This window comes from Mirounga angustirostris, unplaced genomic scaffold (genome assembly GCF_029215605.1).
Source record: "Mirounga angustirostris isolate CCGP_5_RB_7025 unplaced genomic scaffold, mMirAng1.0.hap1 SCAF_10, whole genome shotgun sequence".
NCBI classification, from domain to species: Eukaryota; Metazoa; Chordata; class Mammalia; order Carnivora; family Phocidae; genus Mirounga; species Mirounga angustirostris.
The window spans coordinates 61536627-61555810 of record NW_026991718.1 but is presented as its reverse complement, the minus strand read 5'-3'; the positions used below and the strand labels follow the sequence as shown (position 1 = coordinate 61555810).

Here is a 19184-nt window from a genome sequence, read left to right as displayed (position 1 = left end):
TTCTTTGTTGCTGAGCAGGGTTCTCAGCCTGCTTCCTGCCTGTAAAATTTTGGGGGCCCAGAGATCTTTATGTATCTCAAACAGACATAGTCTTTTTAAACCCAGGCTAGTGGCAATTTTTCCAATACAATTCTCTCCGAATTTTTTGTGGGATTCCCACTATTCTTTTAGAGACATGATTCTTTCTAGATGTAAGTGTAGGTCCTTTGCTCATTTATGAGTTGCACCCTTGATCTCCTTAATCTTTTCAGGGGTTTTAACAAAGGGTGTGACAACCACTTTTTTTATTTTGTCTTTGCTGTACAGCAGTGTTCTAATGCCACACCTTTACAGGGAAATGGTTTAAGCTTTCAAACTTATAATCCCCAGAATTTCTAGGTTCTTTCAAGTCCCCTCATTCCTTCTGGCAAACTAGTCCATTTTTTTCCAAGCTCATTTCTCTCTTGTAGTTACTTATCACATGTGGCTGATAGCAGCCAACTCATACCATGAATATTCTCCTCAGAAATGTCCCAGCCCATGCAGTGACTGTAGTATATTCTTCTGCCTTCTAAGTTATTACAGATAATGGTTTTATCAAGTGTTTTGTTACTATTACAATATGGATTGTCATTTTTTTCCAGCTTCTTATTACAGTTTTTTATCATTTCCTCTCTACTTACTACATGATCCCAAACCAAATGATGCATATTTTAAAGGATTTTGACAGCAGAAGGCCATTTCTGGTATAATTTCTATGTTAATTAGCAATTGCCACATTAATGATGAATGATAAGCCTCACACTCAAACCCAAATATCAGAGGCTCAAACAACAAGTGTTTATTTTCTTGTTAATGGTCCCGTGGGTTCGCTGAAATAGCACTACTTCAGGTCATGGGGGGTTTGATTCTAGGCTTCTGATTATGTTCAGTTTTGTTCTAACAGTGTCCTCATTCTTCTTCAAAAAATGACTAATTATGACATGTTTTTCTTATAGGGAATAGTAAGAGCACCAGGACACAAGTAAGACACACAGCATATTTAAAGTCTGTTCTTATCAAGTCTGCTAACATTTAATTAACCAATGCAAGTTAGTCACATAGCTAAGCCTAACGTCATTTGGGTGGGGGTCATTTCCTACCTGTAGTTACATGGCATGCATGTTATAGCAGGTTGGGAATTAAAAATTGAGAACAGTTTGATCTAGCACACATGCCAACAAGAAAATATCAACTAGTATAAAGGCTGTTAAGAAAATAGAGCTGAGTCATATTTAGAGAATGCCCAGAAAACTATTAAGAATAGTTTCTTGGAGATGACATTTACACTGAAGCCGAATGTCTCCCAGCCTGAAGGAATAGATGATGTAAAGACCCGGATGCAAGGATAAGCTGAGGGTGATGGGGGAACTGAAATAAGACCATGGGGAGGATGGTAGGAGATGAAATCAATGAAGCAGGTAGAGGCCAGGTTATTTAGACCTCTGTTATAATTACTGTTATATGCAATATCATTCTGGACATTTCAGAGGATTATTTACCAAATGCTGAAAAATAATTGTGAGTTTTATTGGCTGTCATAATAACCCATGAATTCAACCAGTCAGGAAATTTTTATACGAATTGAATTGTATAAACAATTCCAAATAATTACCCTTTTGCCAGTTCTTATAACCTGCAAAGTGTTGACCTACTAAGTTGTTTCAATGGGAATACCTGAAGATACAAAGGATTCTTGACTAGAGAGGGACCAGCCAAAATACTCAGAGAAAATGGTGGCCTCTGAAACTACTTGGATTCTTAACAACTCCAGGTATTTATTTCCCCGTGAGCTTCTTAGAGCTAAATGGAGATATAAAGGTATTGGAGCCTCCGTTCTCCCCTTACTCTCACTCTTGGGAAAAACCTCTTATTCTTTTGCTCCCCAGAGGGTTTTCTAGAGCTGAAATAGCAACAGCTCCGATTGCTGGTGATATCTCCTCCTGGGGAAGTTATGTGCTGGCGCTCTGGCGGACAGGGTGGTCAGGTAAGGTGTAAAACCCTGGAGGTATAGCCCATGCCCTTGAGAAGTTCATGACTGATCAGGGTGAAGAATGACTTTCAATGGGGCTTACTCACAACCACACAGAGTGTGGTTACATGCAAAGTTCGTTTTAAGTATCTCAGAATTTCACTAAACCAAAACCTCAAAGATGCTAAACACTCTGCCCAAAATCATGAGGTCTTGAGCACTTTCTAGAAATGACCGTTGATCTTTGTCCTATGTGAAAACTTTTGTTAAAAATTGGTATTTAATTAACCAGATTTTCTTTTGTCCTCGTCTTTCTGTAGACTTGAGGAAAAGAGAACTATTCTTTTTTCAAATACATGGAAAAAGTAAATGAAAACCAGCAACAGGGAGAAGCTACTACTGTCCCTGGGTTATAATGACACCTCCACAGGTGTGCCCTTGACTTCTATTAAGAACAACCAGCTAAAGAGGTAAACTACACAGCTATAAATTTTCACCGCAGCATCTTTTAGCAAGAAAGGGGCCGTGTCTAGATGAATCAGAATATGCTGGCTGGCAGAGCTCAGACACAATGCAGTTTTTCAGAAGAAATAAATGCGACAGTGTCTATCTCACACACATTTGCTTGTCAGACTTCAGAGCACTGGGCAGAGATCAGTTAAGCATCGCCACCTGTCCCATAGGTGGCACCTCATTTTCAGGTGGGTCTCTGAGGTCATTAGCCCTGAGGCAGCCCCTCCTCGGTTCAGCTCCTGTGCTACAAGATAGGACAGGAATCCCACCAGCACCGCCCAAAGAAGAGAGCTTGCCGCCTGGCCTGAAGAAAGCTCCCAGCCCAGGAGAGTGGCAGGTTAAAAGCCTATAGGATGGTTCAATCAAAGGCATTGCCTTCCTCTGTCCTGTGCCACTGTTGTACATTGGAACGCATGCTGCTAGGAGACAAAGAGGACACACGTTTATTTTCAAGCGTAGGACTTTGGAACCACTTGGGAAGAATATTCTTGATTGAGAACCAAAACATTCCATGATGCTTAACAAACCTGCAAATTGAAAAATCAGCATCGGCCTGTGCAGCCAGGAGGCAAGAGAAGGACCTGAAAAAAAAAAGATTCAAAATATTCCTTAAATGATATTTGTGTGCATTTGCAAAATTACCGCTTTCTGAATCAAAGCCTCAAGCTGTTTTCGTCTGAGAACGTATGTTGTTCCGTGAGACAATATCTAGGCTGCCGCCGCCCATGACATACCCCGCCGCATTGCATAATGGACAGTCCCGTGAAGAAGGTGCTGCAGCTCAGTCAATGCCCCTGTAATAATATTTTAAAATAAATGATATGCATCATTAAATCACCGAGGATGACTAACTCACTTTTAGAAAACCCACAACTCCAGCAATCATAGTTACAGCTCTGATTTGAATATTTTCACTTTCACCTGAGCAGCCAGTGGGAGCCAGTCAAGCAGATTCGCATCCAGACTGTACTCTCAAAGGAGCAGGAAGGAACCTGTGATTATGTAGTTACAGTAACGTCGGCTCCATGCCTGCCCTCCGCCTGGGCTTTTTAGACTTTTGCTTCCTCCCTTCTTGCCTTCTTATTTACATATCACAGGCATCCTCTTTGTAAAGTTATTTTAAATAATTTATTAGATTGATCTTTTTAAAATTCTACCTTGGCTAAATGTCATAAGGAGAGGGAAAAAAAAAAGTCTTCTAAACTTATTTAAAGGTTTCTACTGGAGTAGGCCAAGTTACCTGCTTCACTGCTGATATTCTAAAAATACCTCCATGTCCGTACTATTATCCATTCTTCACGTCCAATTGCTCTGTTATGGTAATAGTCAGAGGCACACCATGCAGTAATTACTTACAGCTGACTGAAGAAAAGAATATTCAACTCCCCCACTGTTCCACTAGAAGGTCTTTATGCACTATTAACTCATTCCTGTTTATTAATACTCTACTGGTAATTCAGACTGCTGCCTCTCAGGTTTGTAATAGGAGGACTATTAAACAGCAATTACTGACCATATGGGTTGGCGAATATTTGTTGTTTTTTTTTGGTGGGCATCCCCCCCCTTCCGACTTGTTTTTTAAGAAGCCATATTACAACGTAGTAAAAGTAACATCACATCTGCATGAGATTAACAGGCTTGGCAATATTTCTCCCTTAGAAAATGCGAATTTATTCCCAGATTATCATTACTGGCTTAGGAGACCGAGATCATGGGAGAAAGAGGAAAATGGGGAAAGATTGTGTGAGTGTGGGGAGACCCCTACTTTGGATATCTCGGCTCTTACCTTCTCTATGTCACTCCATAGGCTGTTTTCTCTTCCTGCCTTTGAAAGACACTGACCAGCCCTCAACTTCTGAAAAAAATAAGCATATTTATTGAGGAATCCGATCGAATACCATTTTCCCTTTCAAGTTCCCCCAAGCATTTGGAAGTAGCCGCTTTAAAATTTAGCGTTTGGTAAATGCATCCCCCAAAGAGCACGTATGTATAGGACCCTGGGAGATGGCGAAAGGCCCCTCCTGGGAGAGGGATGGCATGAGTAATGGGTTCAAGTGTGGCAGGCAGGTGGTAAACGATGATTATGGTAATAATAACTCGTGCCTCTCTCACAGGTAGTGAACTCCAAGCACGTGGCAAGCATTAAACACATTGAAATGGAGATGCATCTTTGAGATAAATAGGAGCCCAGGAGCTGCTTTCCATGGAGGAGCTGAGGGGTTGAGAACCGGAGCAGGTGAGGCACTTGGTGGGCCACCTCCACTGAGGCAGTGGCAGAGACTGCCTGCCTGAGCTCTCCACACAGCCGGCTTTGGCTCCAGAGCAGCCAGCCTCCTTAGTGCTCCTTGGGGTTTCTCTTTCCACTCTCTCCCCTTTTCCATAAGGGTCATTCTCTGGGTCCAAACTCTTTTAGCCCGTCAACAAACAGGTCAAACCTCTAAAAATGCTAGCTTGCCCCAATCTCACCCTTTCCATTCTGCCAAGTAAATCTAGTGTTTACCGTTGGCAGGTGATCCGAGCTGGTTTAGCACTCTTCCTTTGTTACCTGCTGGTGTTACCTGTGGGAGGCCTTTCTCTCAGACACACTCTAAATCCCTGAAGATAGGGCCCATGCTTTTTAAACTTTTCTTCTATTTATCCCTGCACCTCATTTGGTAATGGACACTCAGTTGGTGTTAAGCAGAGATTGGAAGAATTCAATGGAAATATGTAAGGGAAAAAAAGGACACCAGTCCCTACATTTCCCTACTCTATGGAGAGGTAGGAGTTACAGTTTCTGGGTGAAGTATGGAAAAATAAACAAAAAATAACAAAAATAAACAACAACAAAAACAAAATGACAAATATCAGCCCCAAAGCATAACAGTACCAAGCGAATGCATAACATATAATTGATGTTCAATGAAATGAATTCAATTAAATCAGATCAGAGCTTCTTCACAGTGGGTCTAAGCCCAAGGGAAAACTACAAGGAATTTACTTCATCCATGACCTGATTTGAACTAGAATTCTGGATTGCTTTATGGCCTGGAGGATCCTCAAGGGGAAGGGGTGTTTCTCGAAGAATCTCTGTGGTGGGCTCCTTTAAAAACACAGACTGATCGCAGGCCGGATCAGACCTACTTGGGATGATTTGAACAGCACCCTAGGCTCAGTCTGCCCACAAATGTCTAATAGATTAAAGGACCTGGTAGGCACCTTAGACATCAGCTACTCCAGTGGATTTCCAAAGTAATTTTGTTTTTATTACTATTGTTTTTAAAGCAGAATTTATTATTTTCCGATTAAGCATTATGCAGGATACTGACACAGATGAAGACAGAATAGTTCTGAAGTCAGGTTGGGAGGTGTGGATGCCCAATGTGATAACGCAGCTGATAAAGCCACAGAGACCCTCCTAGGAGACCCTACTGTACCTCTTTGAAACTATCTGAGCACTGTATGAAAAGCTTTTTTCTAACCCCAGCCCCCCTTTGATACAAGTGTGTCGACTAAATGCCTAATTTCAAATCTACACAGTTAGACAACAGCAGGATTATCTCTGGAATCCAGTCTCTTGGCTAATTAGCCAAGTTGTTTTTGTTTTTGTTTTTTTCCTGTATCACCTACCTGTGCTAGTGGGTTACATCTTTGTGACCAGCAGGTCACTGTTAATAGGTATGTGTGGGACATTGGGAGGACCAGTACATTGGGCCTCCTCTTACCACAGAGCTGAGACAGGTCGGAAGTCCTATGAGTCAAGGTGAATTGGATGGAGTAAGCAGAAGCCCTTGACGATCCTAAATGCCACACACGTGGGGCCGAGGTGGTTCGTTCCCACTTGGCCACTCCTGCCCTTCATGGTTGAGTCTCAGCTCTGGCTTCAGCTCATTTGGGTATCGCACGTGTGTCTGGGCCTGGATCAAACGCATGTACCCGTCTCAGTCCAGCCCGAGTTGAGTGGAACTGCCATAGGGACTTGCTCAGGGTGCTGGGAATTCTGCTCCTCCTGCTCACAGCACAGGATACGCTGTGCTGTCATCTTTTATAGTGTTTAAAAATGGGGTGGGGGTGGGAATGTCCCTATTGCACACTGTCCTTTCATCCTTTCACTGACAGAGGCACCAGGATATAGGAAACAATACAACATGGGGACTCAGGGGATTTGGATTCCAGACCAGATTTTTCACCAGTTAGCTGTGTGTCGTGGAGACATAGTATTTAACCTCTCTGTACCCCCATGCCCTCATCTCCAAAGTAATGGCCTCTGGCCCAGATGTGCTTCTAAAATATCTTTGGCTTTACTGGGCCATCAGAAAAATATAATGGTCTCTATATAGTAACTCTGAGTTAAATTGTATTAAAGCAAAACAAATGAGTATAAATAGTCCCATTATGAATAAAATGCTCATATATGCCAAGAGGTTTAAATTAGGCTGCATGACAAAAACATTTATTTCTGATATCAGTGAAAACTCAAGATAAGTCAGTAAAGATGGTATTAAGCCTTGTAAATATCATCCAACTGTGACTTGGAGCTGTGGAACTCTCCCCGTGGGTGAGAACATCTGGGCAGTCTGTTGGCTTCATTGCAGGCATTCACTTATTCCGTACATACTCACTTTGTTCTTACCATGTCTCCTTATTCAATTAATAAACATATATTAAGTTGATGCCATTGATTCATTCAGTAAGTGTTATTCAATGCACCTTTAAGGAGGAACCTGCTACATATGTAACACTGTTTTCACTGTTAAAAAGAATAACAATAACAACCATAATAATAATAGTAAAAAGGTAAGTCCCTGATATGAAGAGCTAATACTCTCATTCAGAAGGGAAAATGTATATGGTAAAAAGATAAATAACTGTACATAACAGTGATAATAAGAGTCCAAGAGAAGTATAAAAGCTATAAGGTTTGGGAGTATGGGGGACTGGTTATGTGGCTAATGTGCACCGGGAGGGTTCTAGCAGGCCTCGGGCTGTTCCTTGACACGTGATGATGTTAGCACAGGGGGAGAGGATGAGAGAGGTCACTTAGGTAAGGGAACAGTAGGTGCAAAAGCAGTGACTTGAATAAGATTAAGAGGTGTGTGAATTTAGTAACAATCCAGGTCCATCTGGAGAAAAGGGTTTCCATAAGAGACTCGTGGAAGCAGTGAGTGCGGAGTCTTCCACTTTGGAGAAGTACGGAAAGCCAGGTGAAGGATTTTGGCCCGTATATCATAGGCAGAGAGATTTTTCTTTTTCTTTTTCTTTTTTAAGGTGTTTTGATTAATGGGAATGTTTTTATTAGTGAGATCACAGGAGAGTCTTAAGGACCAACATGGAAAGAAAAAGGGAGACTGCAGAAAATCACTGGGGAAGCAGGGGAGACAAGAAAGGTGTTAAAACATCAGAAAACATGACTGAGGCCACAGAGCTTGGAGGGCCCATGAGGGAGGCAGAGACCAGACGGGGGCCTCCATTTCGGAGTTCGGCTTCTTTTGCTCTGGATTCTGTGGGCTAGAAGGTAGTGTGCAGTACAAAAGGAAATGTCTGGAGGAGGATACCGGGGGAAGGAAGAATAAAAGGAAGAAATGGGGAGAAGATAGATGGCAACAGAGATCAGACAAGAGTGAGGGATGAGAGGAACCAGGAGCACATGGCCAATGAGGTGGAAGACAAAGGAAATTAATCAAAATTATTATGTGGCGGATTGGAGTTCAACTCATAGATTCAGGTGTGCAAGTAAATATAACCCTTCTTATGTGAATTTTTCTCCTATTTCAAGGCCATGTTTTGCAGGAGGCAGTCATGTCAACCCAGTCTCTGCAGCTGCCTCCCATCAAATCCCTGAGATTGTCTGTCATCATAGCTCCGAGGTGATGAAGGTGCCTGGAAGGGGTGGGGCATCTGCCCTTGGTTGCCGTCTGTCCGCTGGGCATGTATCAGTACCGCCACAGTGACCAAACCATACAGATCACCTCTGAGGCAAGCTGCTTTCAGGGCCAACCAGGGCCGCTTCTGGGCTCTTCTCCTCCACTGCAGAATCATGGTGCTTGTTCCATGCTGGGGGTGGGGAAGTTCACCAGCTCACTGGCCTGGAAGGACCAGGCAGGGCCATCTTCTTCACAGAGTTCCTATATCACTGGCTGGGTCTTCCTTGCTTTTGGAAAACAAAGGTATCTGAGGTTCTGCCCCCTGCCTTCTCCCCACCCCCAGAGACCCAACCCCACAGTAGGACCAACCTGTTTCTAGATCTTCCTCCCTTCTACTCCAACTTTCCTCCCCTCCTTCCCCCACAAATGCAGACAATTGTCTCTATTCTTGAGGGCATCCCATCTGTGATGACACCCAAACATTTATGGGCAGGAAAAATGACAAAGAGGGTTGTGTGACTTACTTAAGGTCACCCATCTTGTTAGTGAAAAAAATGAGTAAAAATGAAAATATGCTAGCTTGACTACCTTTTTCTTTTCCTTCCTCACTCCCTTCTTTCCTTTTCTCTCTGTTTTTCTCTTTCTTTCTTTGTTACTTTCTTTCTCTTCTTTCCTCCTGGTCTCTAAGAGGACTTAAAATGTGCCAGGTGGTATATAGGTACTGGGTATATCATCCCGAACAAATGGAACATACTGCTTTCATGAACTGCCATTCTAGTAGGGGAGATGGACATTGAACACGTGCATACACAGACAATTTAAATTGTGGTCAGTACTCTGCTCACTCTGGCAGCACATATACTAAAATTGGAATGATACAGAGATAAGCATGGCCCCTGTGCAAGGATGACAGGCAAATTCATGAAGTGTTCCATATTTCTTAGAGAACAAACTGATGGTTACCAGAAGGGAGGTGGGCAGGGGGATGGATTGAATAGGGGATGGGAATTAAGGAGTGGACTTGTGATGAGCACCGGGTGATGTATGGAAGTGTTGAATCACTATATTATACACCTGAAACTAATATAGCACTGTATGTTAACTAACTGGAATTTAAATAAAAACTTAAATAATTCGTGATAAGCACTATGGGCTCTATGGGAAAACTCTAGGGAGGATTAATTTAGGTTAGGCAATCAAGGAAGATCTATCAGAGGAAGACACATTTGAGCTGAGAACTCGAAGACAGGGATGGGAGCATTGCAGGTAGAGAGGATGGCGTAGGCAAAGACTTGATATGTTCACAGAGCTCAAAAACATTTGTGTGACAGAAGTACTCCAAAAAGGGAAAATGGAACAAGATGTGATTGGAGAAACAGACAGGATCAAAGTCTATAGGGCTATATCAGGCAAGTTAAGAAATTTGGATTTTATTTTAAGCTTAATAGAAAATAAACTTAAGCAGCGGAATGACATAATCTTATTAACATTTTAAAAATTATTCTGGCTGCACTGTGGAAAATGGGTTGAAGTAAGGAAGTTTGGAAAAGAAGAAAGTCGTGGGAGTTGGGGGCTCTTCAGGCAGTCCTGGGGAGAGATGATGTGGCTTTGGAGCAGAGTTCTCCAAATGCAGATGGAAAGAAATGGAAGAATCAGGTCATGTTTTGGAGGAAGAGTTGTCAAATTATTGGATTTTAAGTGTTAGGGGAACAAATGTCCCCAGTTGCAGACATGAATGACTGGTTGTATGTGGTTCTATTTATGATGAGAAAGACTACGAAAAGAACAGTTTTGGACAGGAAGTTTTTTTTTTTTTTTAAGATTTTATTTATTTATTTTGAGGGGGCAGGAGGGGCAGAGAGAGAGGGAGAGAGAGAATCCCAAGCAGATTCCGCACTGAGCACGGAGCCCAATGTGGGGCTTGAGCTCACGACCCAGAGATCATGACCTGAACCAAAATCAAGAGTTAGACGCCCAACTAGCTGAGCCACCCAGGTGCCCCTGGACAGGAAGATTTTTGGTTCCCTGCAAGAAGATATTTCATCTTGTGGTGGTGTGACCATAGCAGACAATGTATATACTAACTCATTGTTTCCAATTCCTGAGCATGAGAAAGAAAACGTTTACCAGCCTTGTCATAAATTGCAATCTTTTAAACAAGTTCAAGAAAATGAATTTTAAGGAAAATATGTCATTTTCTGTCCAACTCATGTGACCATCCCACCTCTTTCTGTCATAATTTTGGAGGCAGTCTTTTCTAGATGGCACAGCTGCAAGATGGTGGAGCCTTTTCAGCCTGGGTCCCTGAGCGACTGCCTTAGAGCTCTCTGCTCACCCTCAGTGTATCCTTCATTTGAGTCAGGATATGCTGAGATTGTGAGAACTGATAGCTAACTCTTCAGGAATTTTCTGAGTTGCTTATTAGGTACAACCACTATTAAAAATTAAATAAGGAAAACTTAGAGAAATCATGTTACAAAGAAAGGTAATATATATTCAACACTTCTCCCTTCCCAATTATCTTACCACATTTATCTGTACTCTTGAGGTGTTTAGGTCAATTGTATCCTGTGCTAAAATACCAAAGGATGGTGTGATACTGTGCATCTCTTTCCCACTTTGTGCTCAACAGCATCATGTTGGGAGCCCGAACTCAGCCATGGTGGGAGTATTTGTACCTTGAAAATGAGCACATGCTGCAAATCAGGGCTTGGTAAATTGTTGATTTGAAAACTTATGAAAATGGTGGGGGAAATGTCAATAATACAGATTAAAGGTATCTTGGGTTTGTAGCTGTTACATTGTGAACAGCATAAAAAGTTTAGAAAACATTCAAAATGATTATCTAATCAGCAAAGAAGTTGCCGATATCATTGATGGAGGGAAGTTCAGCACTGGTCTTTGCAGTTTCACTTTTGTCTAACTTGTCAATATAAAAAGGTTAGTGAGTCAGAGATTGAATAAACAAGTGTGGGGTTTTTTTTCAATGGCAAGAGTGAGTGGTGCATTTCTACACTATCTATAGGCAATCTTTATAGCCATGGGTTTGTTTGCCTTTTTTTTTTTTTTTAATATGGGGTAACATAATGGCCTCAGCAAAATCCTGTGCTGAGACACCAGTAAAGTTATATGAATTCGGGGTAAAGAAGGAAAACCTCCCTCTCTCTTTCAGACCCTGCATCTAACTCATGTTGTTCATTCTGCATCCTGTAACTCTCTCCACTTTGTCGTCCACGCTCTCTGCTGACATTGCCCTAGTTGAGCTCTTTGTCATAGTTTTCTGAGCTCAAAATAGTTCCAGTGTGTCCCTCTAGGTCTTCTGCCACATTAATGCTAGATGTATTTACTTTAAAATGATGAAACCAGATTCAGGTACTCCAGAAGATGTGGTATAAGCATACAGTGGAATATTATTCAGCCATGAGAAAGAGGGAATTCTGCTGTTTACAACAACTTGGATGGACCTTAAGGGCATTAAGTTGAGTGAAATAAGTCAGAGAAAGACAAACACTATATGATATCACTTATATGTAGAATATAAAAGAGCCAAACTTAGAAAAACAGAGTAGAGTGGTAATTACCAGGGGTTGGGGAACATGCGGAGATATCAGTCATAGGTCATAAACTTCTAGTTACAAGGTTAAGTTTGGGGATATCATGTACAGTATGGTGATTGTAGCTAGTAGTACTGTATCATATACTTGAATGTTACAAAGAGAGTAGATCTGAAATGTTCTCACCACGAAAAAATGGTAATTATGGGACATGATGGAGGGAGTAGCTAATACTATGGTGGTAATTATTTTACAATTTATAAATATATCAAATCAACACATTGTAAAACTTAAACTTATACAAAGTTAAATTTCAATTACATCTCAATAAAGCTAGCAAAAATAAATTTAAAAAAATAAATACTGGTCTTCATTGTCCAAAAGACAGTATCTGGACATTTCAGTATGTGTACAAGATCCTTTACTGGGTGTCCCTATCCTACTTTCAAACCTTAACTTCCATTTCTCTCTCACTCCCCTCACACAGCCACATCACCGCTTGCTGGTTGCTGAATATGCCACACACTTTCAAATGTCCATGACTTGCCCCACTTTTCTACCTGTGATATCATTGTTTCAAAGCCTGGTCAAATGTTACACTCTCAGTAAGCTTTCTTCAGTCTCTCCAAATCGTGGTCCTGCCAGTGTGCCCCTCTCTCAAGCAGCACATTGTCTCATCATCACTCAGGTAGGTGTCTGACCTGTCCACAAGCCTTGAGGGCAGGCACCTCAGACCCCCCCAGGGCTCAGCACAAAGCAGGCACCCAAAAGTTTTTTGGGTATTTTTCTTTCCAAGTGATTCTTATGGACTTAGAACGCTTCTCTGATGTCATCCACAGCCCTGAAATGAAGTACAATTTACTGAAAAGCCCAGAACCCCAGATCAACTAGCTAAGTAGTGGTTTGCCTAAAATGAACTGCACACGTGGCAACTTTTCCAAGTTCTTCATCCCAAGTCAGCCACAATACACCACTGACTTATCTGAGAACATGTCACAGGACACACTTGAAGATTTCTCTTCATGCCAGGAGGCTCCCACCATATAGGCTTGATGAACATTCTCATATGCATTTGTCTAGTTATAGGCTAAACAATTGCTACATTGATTTATTTGCAATTTAGGCAACTTACTTTAATGTCATGTTTATTGCTATTTTACTGTTTAAAAAAATAGTAGGTCCAGAACGATCCTTGGGCATCAGAGCTCAATGCTCTACAGTCCATAAAAAGTAAGTGACATCAAAGAGTGTTATTATATCCAGGATCTCTGCACACTGATATATGCTCCTCCACACTCGTGCATAAAGTCTAAGTTTCCAAGCATGCGGTATTAGGTAGTTAATGCACAATGATGTTAATTTGTGAAAAAGTTGACTCACATAGCCATGCAATAATCACTAACCCAAGACTAGAATTAAGTGGAAGTAGACAGAATGGGTTTTGTTCCCATGTATTGGCTGGATGACTTGTACATCCCTTACTGTTATGGGCTGAATTGTATCCTCCCAAAATTCATTTGTTGAAGTCCTAACCCCCGGTACCTTAGAATGTAATTGTATTTGGAGACAGAGCCTTTAAAATGAGATCACCAGGTTGGACCCTGATCCAATATGATTTCTGTCCTTAAAAGAAGAGATTAGGACACAGGCATACTCAAAGAGGGAAGAGCTTTTTTTGACACTGGGAGAAGTTGGCCATCTATAAGCCAAGGAGAAAGGCCTGGAACAGACCCTTTCCTCATGGCTCAGAAGTGGCTAACCCTTCCAACAATATGATATTGGACTTCTAGCCTCCAGAATTGTGAGAAAATAAATTTTTGTTTCTTCAGCCTCCCAGTCTGCCTAGCAAATATAGGCCAACCCATGCTAAATAGTCTTTAGAAAAGAACTGAGGTTCAAGAATATCATTGCATGATTATTACAACTGATTCCCATGGCCCAAGATTCAGAGCCTATTCTTATAGAAAAGATGTGAAATCATTACTAAATCTTAGCTTTGAGGATGTAGAAAAAATGGAAATGATTGTTATTTTTCCCTCTACTCTAGAAACCCCATTGAATCCCATTAAGAGACAAGTTCAGCTATTATAATAGAAAACTATGTGAAATAGCCTTTTCTAGAATAGCAGATGTCAGTGCTTTGAGGATGGATGGCATCAAGATGACTATATATTTTGTGGCCTATAGATTAGATAGCAAGTGGATAAATCAGGAATCTTGTATAAGAAATGTGTTTACAACATCCAAGCTTGTTCTTACTTAGTAATAATGATTTTTCTAACCAAATAAGGCCCAAACTTATTATTAATATCGATCACAGGACACTTGTAAATTTTCAGCCACATTTTTGCCTCTTGCCTATATTTGATCCCTCTGATAAATAAGGTGGATTTCCCCCCATGCAATAGAAATAAATAGGGCCCCAGTAACTGTTGGCATTTGCCATAGATCAAATAACAATTTGGAGCTGGAGGAATGACTGGAAACTTCACCTCTGTAACAATCATTGAGATCTAGGGAGAGACAAGAGCTGCCTCACAGTCCTTTACACATGTTGATTCATTCCAGTTTGGGTTGTTTTCACTGTAAAATTTAGAAAGGCAGTGTGTAAAATGGTCCCTGGGCCTTGGTGAGATTTCTCAAAAGCAGTCTGAGGTCCACATGAGCAGTTAGGATGAGAATAACCGTCAGTGTTTCACAGTATGTGCTGCTCACTCCAACATCCCAATTCCTATTTGGTCTCCCAATTTGGGGCAGTTTGACATCCTAACAGAAGGTAGTTTAGTCACCTTGGTAAATGACTTCATGTAGGTTATTCTTCCTGGATGTAGTTCTACCAAGCAAAGAAAAGAAACCTGAACAAAAACAATGCTGGAGCAGGTGTTCTAGCCATTGGAGAGGAGTCATTAGCGTGATATTACTCAATCACTTTGTTTCTCTTATAATAATATATTATTTATTAGAAGCATTGCTTTTTTTCTGTCTGTGTCACTTTTTATAAATCTCACATCTAACATTTTTCCGCTTTGGGTGTGCCACAGGCAGAAGCAAGTTATGTTTGCAGAAGGTGAGCCAGAGAAATTGTAATCCTGTTTTGACTAAAGCTCTCTCCTAAGCTTATTTAGAAACCAATATAACATTTAGCAAGACATTGCTGATATTTTTTTGTCTTTTATTTGGGTTTCTCAAATCCAAAATGTTGCATTTTAGAGCTTAGAGGAAATTAAAAACAAAAAACCTATTTCTCATGTCCCTCCATTGAAAAGCATGAAAGGAAAAGTAGCTGCATTAAATGATTCTGTGAACACTTTAATAAGCAGACCAAACACAGATCTTCATGGTAGTGCATTTTCTTGCAGTGTGCAAAGAGCAGTGATACAGTGGAATGCTTTCCCCTCATCCGTACCAGTTGAGAGTAAAAGGGATTCCATTTCCTTAGGTATCTTATTTAGTAAAACTAAACAAAGCTTCTGGATTTAGAGTCTTTAAGTGAAGACAATAGAGTGTATTAAGTAGCCAGCTAATATTCTGCTAAAAACCCGACAACCCTCAGGGAGGCCTCATAGAGTGTCTATTATTGGATTGTGAATCTCATCCGACATGTTTTTGATTTGGATAACTCCAATTCTACCCCATTCCCTCGCCATTTCAAGCAGCATTATCACAGTTCAGGCAATCAACAGAGACCTGGAGGAAGAGAACATTAGATCTGCTCTTGGGAACACAGGGGAGACAGCATGTTAAAACTGGGGCATTCGCCTCAAAATTGGGGCATGTGGTGCTCTTACAGAGAAGACTCTCCTCAGAAACTTGCTGTCATTCCCTCGAGACTATTATCAAGTTATCTTGGATGTGGCTCTATGAAAATGCTACAGATGCAGCAGGAAAGAGCATTTCTTTTCCTAAGATGATTACTGCCAATAAAGAACTCATGTCAAAAATAAGTAAACTTACCTGAGGAGCTTAATAAGCACTGATTGGTGGAAGGAGAGGGAAGGTGAAACTTGGAAATTTTGCACTTCCTGCATGTTCATCTTCTGTAGTCTGGCTTGCGTGAGTAGGGTCACTTAGAAAGGAAAGTGGGCCAAAATGAGAGGCAGACAATAAAAAGGAACTTTTTTTTTTTAATCAGGAAGTTTCCCATATTATTGATAGTGTCATTGTTAGTATCTAGTGTTTCCACTAGAAACATCAAATATGCAAATAAAAAAGTGGTCATGAACGTAGTCACTTCACAATTAGCCACATTGATGGAAGACAAAAATACCTTGGAGACTTGGGGAAGTAGAGAGAATACCTATACTCAGATTATTTTTCATTACCTTAGGCTCCTATTGGCATTAATAATGTTTCACAAGGGCTTAGAATTTAGGGAATAGGCTAAGTGAAAATGAACAGGCACAACACAGCAGTGAGTGTGTATGAATGCCATCCAAGGCCAGCATGATTACTGCAGCTTCCACTCTAATTAGCACACATTGACTATCCCCTCATAATGTGCCAGGCAAAGCTCTAAGTCCCCTCTGTGATAAGGCATTTAAATCCCCACAACAATGGGAATTGTTATTTCCATTTTACAGCAAGTGGAACCAAAGCACCGAGAGGTTGAGTAACTTGCTCTTAGGACCATGGAACTCATAGCAGAACTAGGATCCAAAGTACATTATTATGCTTCTTCACAAAGATGGCTCTATGATGCATCTGTAATGGGAGGACAAAATGGAACTCAGACCTGAATGGAAAACCTATATAGCAAATAGGCTGTACATGGTTAATTAGCTAGCCTGTAGGGTATTATGTTTTAAGGGTTGCCTAATTGATGGCTTAGGAATAAGTCAATTCTAGAAATAGTTTAGGAGTACACAGCTGAACAAATGATGGTGTAATACCATGCTCACTCTAATACACAACATGTTTTAGTTCTGTAGGACCTTGTGGCCAAATGATGTATACTTTGGATTCTTTCTTTCTGAAGTAAACTAAATGAACTCATGAACAATAAGGCATACTCGGTACTTCTACCCATGCATGTACACTGATTTGAATAACATCTCATTGAAGTACTGGGACACTCCATTCTTGAATCTCTATCTCTCATCCTGACAATTTTTGGATGGGAATTGTATGGAACTCATCCTAAAAATAAATAATTGTCCTATTTCGCTGGAGATATTATTTTATAACTATGTCTAAATGTTATTTGTCTTCTAGAAAGCACAGTAAAGAGAAGAGCCCAAGGATTTGAGAGAAGGAACGTGTTGATGGAGGAACAGCTCTCCCAGGGGAAATGAAAGGACTTTCTCATCTGTGGTTCACCTGAATGGGCAGCATCCAGTGCCAGTGACAAGAGAATGTGTTGTTTGTGGAACGTGCGCCCCCAGTGGCATCCTCACCTTCCCAACACTGATGCCACTGTAGATGTTTTTCCAGCCCACTCTACACTCCTCAGACAGCGTGATCGACCGTGGCAGGCCTTTTTCCTAAATTTTAACCCTCAAAGATGCTAAGATGGAGCTACACATATGGTACGAGCAGAATGAATGGAAGCAACTGAGTGCAAAGAGAAGCATTTATTTAACCTCAGGAAGAGAGACAAATAGGCCTTTCTTAAATTGGTTTAGAACTATTGGGTCGTTCTTTATGTGATTGTTCCTTCTGAATTTTAGTAAAATATTTCAGTTTGGGGGAAATACCTCTCCTAGCTAAGAAGATATAAAAAGAGAACGCTTCAAATATTTGCAACTCTTCCTCTAGAATTTCATGCTAATTTTGCCTCTCTCCCTCCTCCATTTCTTTCTACGCAAATCATTCTTGTATATGTCTTCCAATGTATTTTTCGTGAAGAAAACATAGTAGAAAATCAGAGGTAAGCAGAACAGATCAAGGCAGAGCTTCACCTTTCTCCAAGAAGTCTTCCAGACTTCTTTAGATGTAATGCTCTTGAAGGCAAGAAACGTGTCAATTTTATCTCTGTTGGTACCTGGCACGTATTAGATACACAGTAAATTATCTGACTCTATCAATAAATGAGCAAACAAGAATGGATGAAGAAAGGAGATGTTTTTCTAAGGCTCTCAAAGATGATTTATAGAACATTTTGGAAATGGGCCCACTTTGTTTCCAAAGGAAATTTTACTTTCAAATTAAAAAAAAAATTTACCCAAATGAGATTTTGGGGGATTTCATGTGATTAACTCTTTACATTATCTTGTAGTAATTATACAGAAATCTCTATTTATGTAAACATGGTGAATGCATCATAACACTAGAATAAGTGTACAAATACTGCATGTCAAATTAGGTTATAATCACTTTCAAGGGACGTGATTTCCTAGTTAAACAGATTCGTTTACATCTTGCGAAATAAAAAATAAGTGAAAATAACTATATAAAATCAGGCTTACAGCTGGACAGATCTTCTTGGCAATGGTCCAGGCACTGAGCGGGGAAAGCCCCTCCAGCTGAGGGATGCTCAGGATGCCCAAGATGACTGCAGGCTCGGCCTGGAGAGGGGCCTTCAGCTGCCATCCTGACTACTCTGGGTCTCTGGCTATCTGTGGGGAGATGGGCTGTCTTCACATTTCAGATGAGACTCTCCACTCGAGGGGTTTGGGGAGGGTTGGGGGGGGGAATGGGAACTTGCTCAGTGGAGGAGAAAAAGCCAGCTCAACATATCACCCTTAGGGAAAAAGCATAATAGAATAAGTTAGGGCTCTACCTAAAAAGCAAATAGTTGAAGTAGCATTGGCATCAGAGGGGCTTAGAGTCAGAGTTTGAGAACCACTGATCATATGGTCCAGTGCTCATAATACAGATGAGGAAACCGGCCACAAGGCGAGAAGCAGGACAAGATGGAGACCCATAACTTTTCTTCCCAAATCTGGTGCTTATTTATGGGACAACTGAAGCTCACCCTTTTGAGGGAGATAACTTTTTAAACGCGGCTCATTTTGATGCATATTTTTAAAAAAAATACATTTCACATCACCGTGACTTAGCCAGTGTCATTGGCGGAGGGGCATGTTGTAAACCTCAGCCACACGTGGCATGGTAATGTGGTGGCGCTGTCTATGGCTAATTGGACATAGCTTGCCTCTCACTAGGCTTCGGTAAACAGGGGGCTCTTGGTTATCTTTTCTCTGTGTTGCCATCATATTCATCTGCTACTTATTTTCATTAGTTACAAGAAGTTACTGAAGCAGTGATTTTTTTTTTTGGACCCATGAATTCTGACTTAGAGATAATCCTGCATTTCTGCTATTGAGTACGTTTTTGTTTGTTGCA

At 40.9% G+C, this 19184-nt stretch overlaps 1 long non-coding RNA gene and 1 other non-coding gene across 3 annotated transcripts; both read left to right on the top strand.

Moving 5' to 3' along the window:
- The first annotated feature begins 2317 nt into the window (after positions 1–2317).
- On the top strand, positions 2318–18465 carry LOC135361764 (uncharacterized). 2 transcript variants are annotated; one of them, XR_010405689.1, is made up of 3 exons: positions 2318–2460; positions 4618–4739; positions 17112–18465. It is a non-coding gene; the product is annotated as an uncharacterized LOC135361764 (long non-coding RNA). The 2 variants fall into 2 exon arrangements; XR_010405688.1 differs by lacking the exon at positions 17112–18465 and adding an exon at positions 8259–8509.
- On the top strand, positions 9179–9287 carry LOC123852159 (U6 spliceosomal RNA). The gene has a single exon (XR_006792782.1). It is a non-coding gene; the product is annotated as a U6 spliceosomal RNA (small nuclear RNA).
- Positions 18466–19184: the final 719 nt, after the last annotated feature.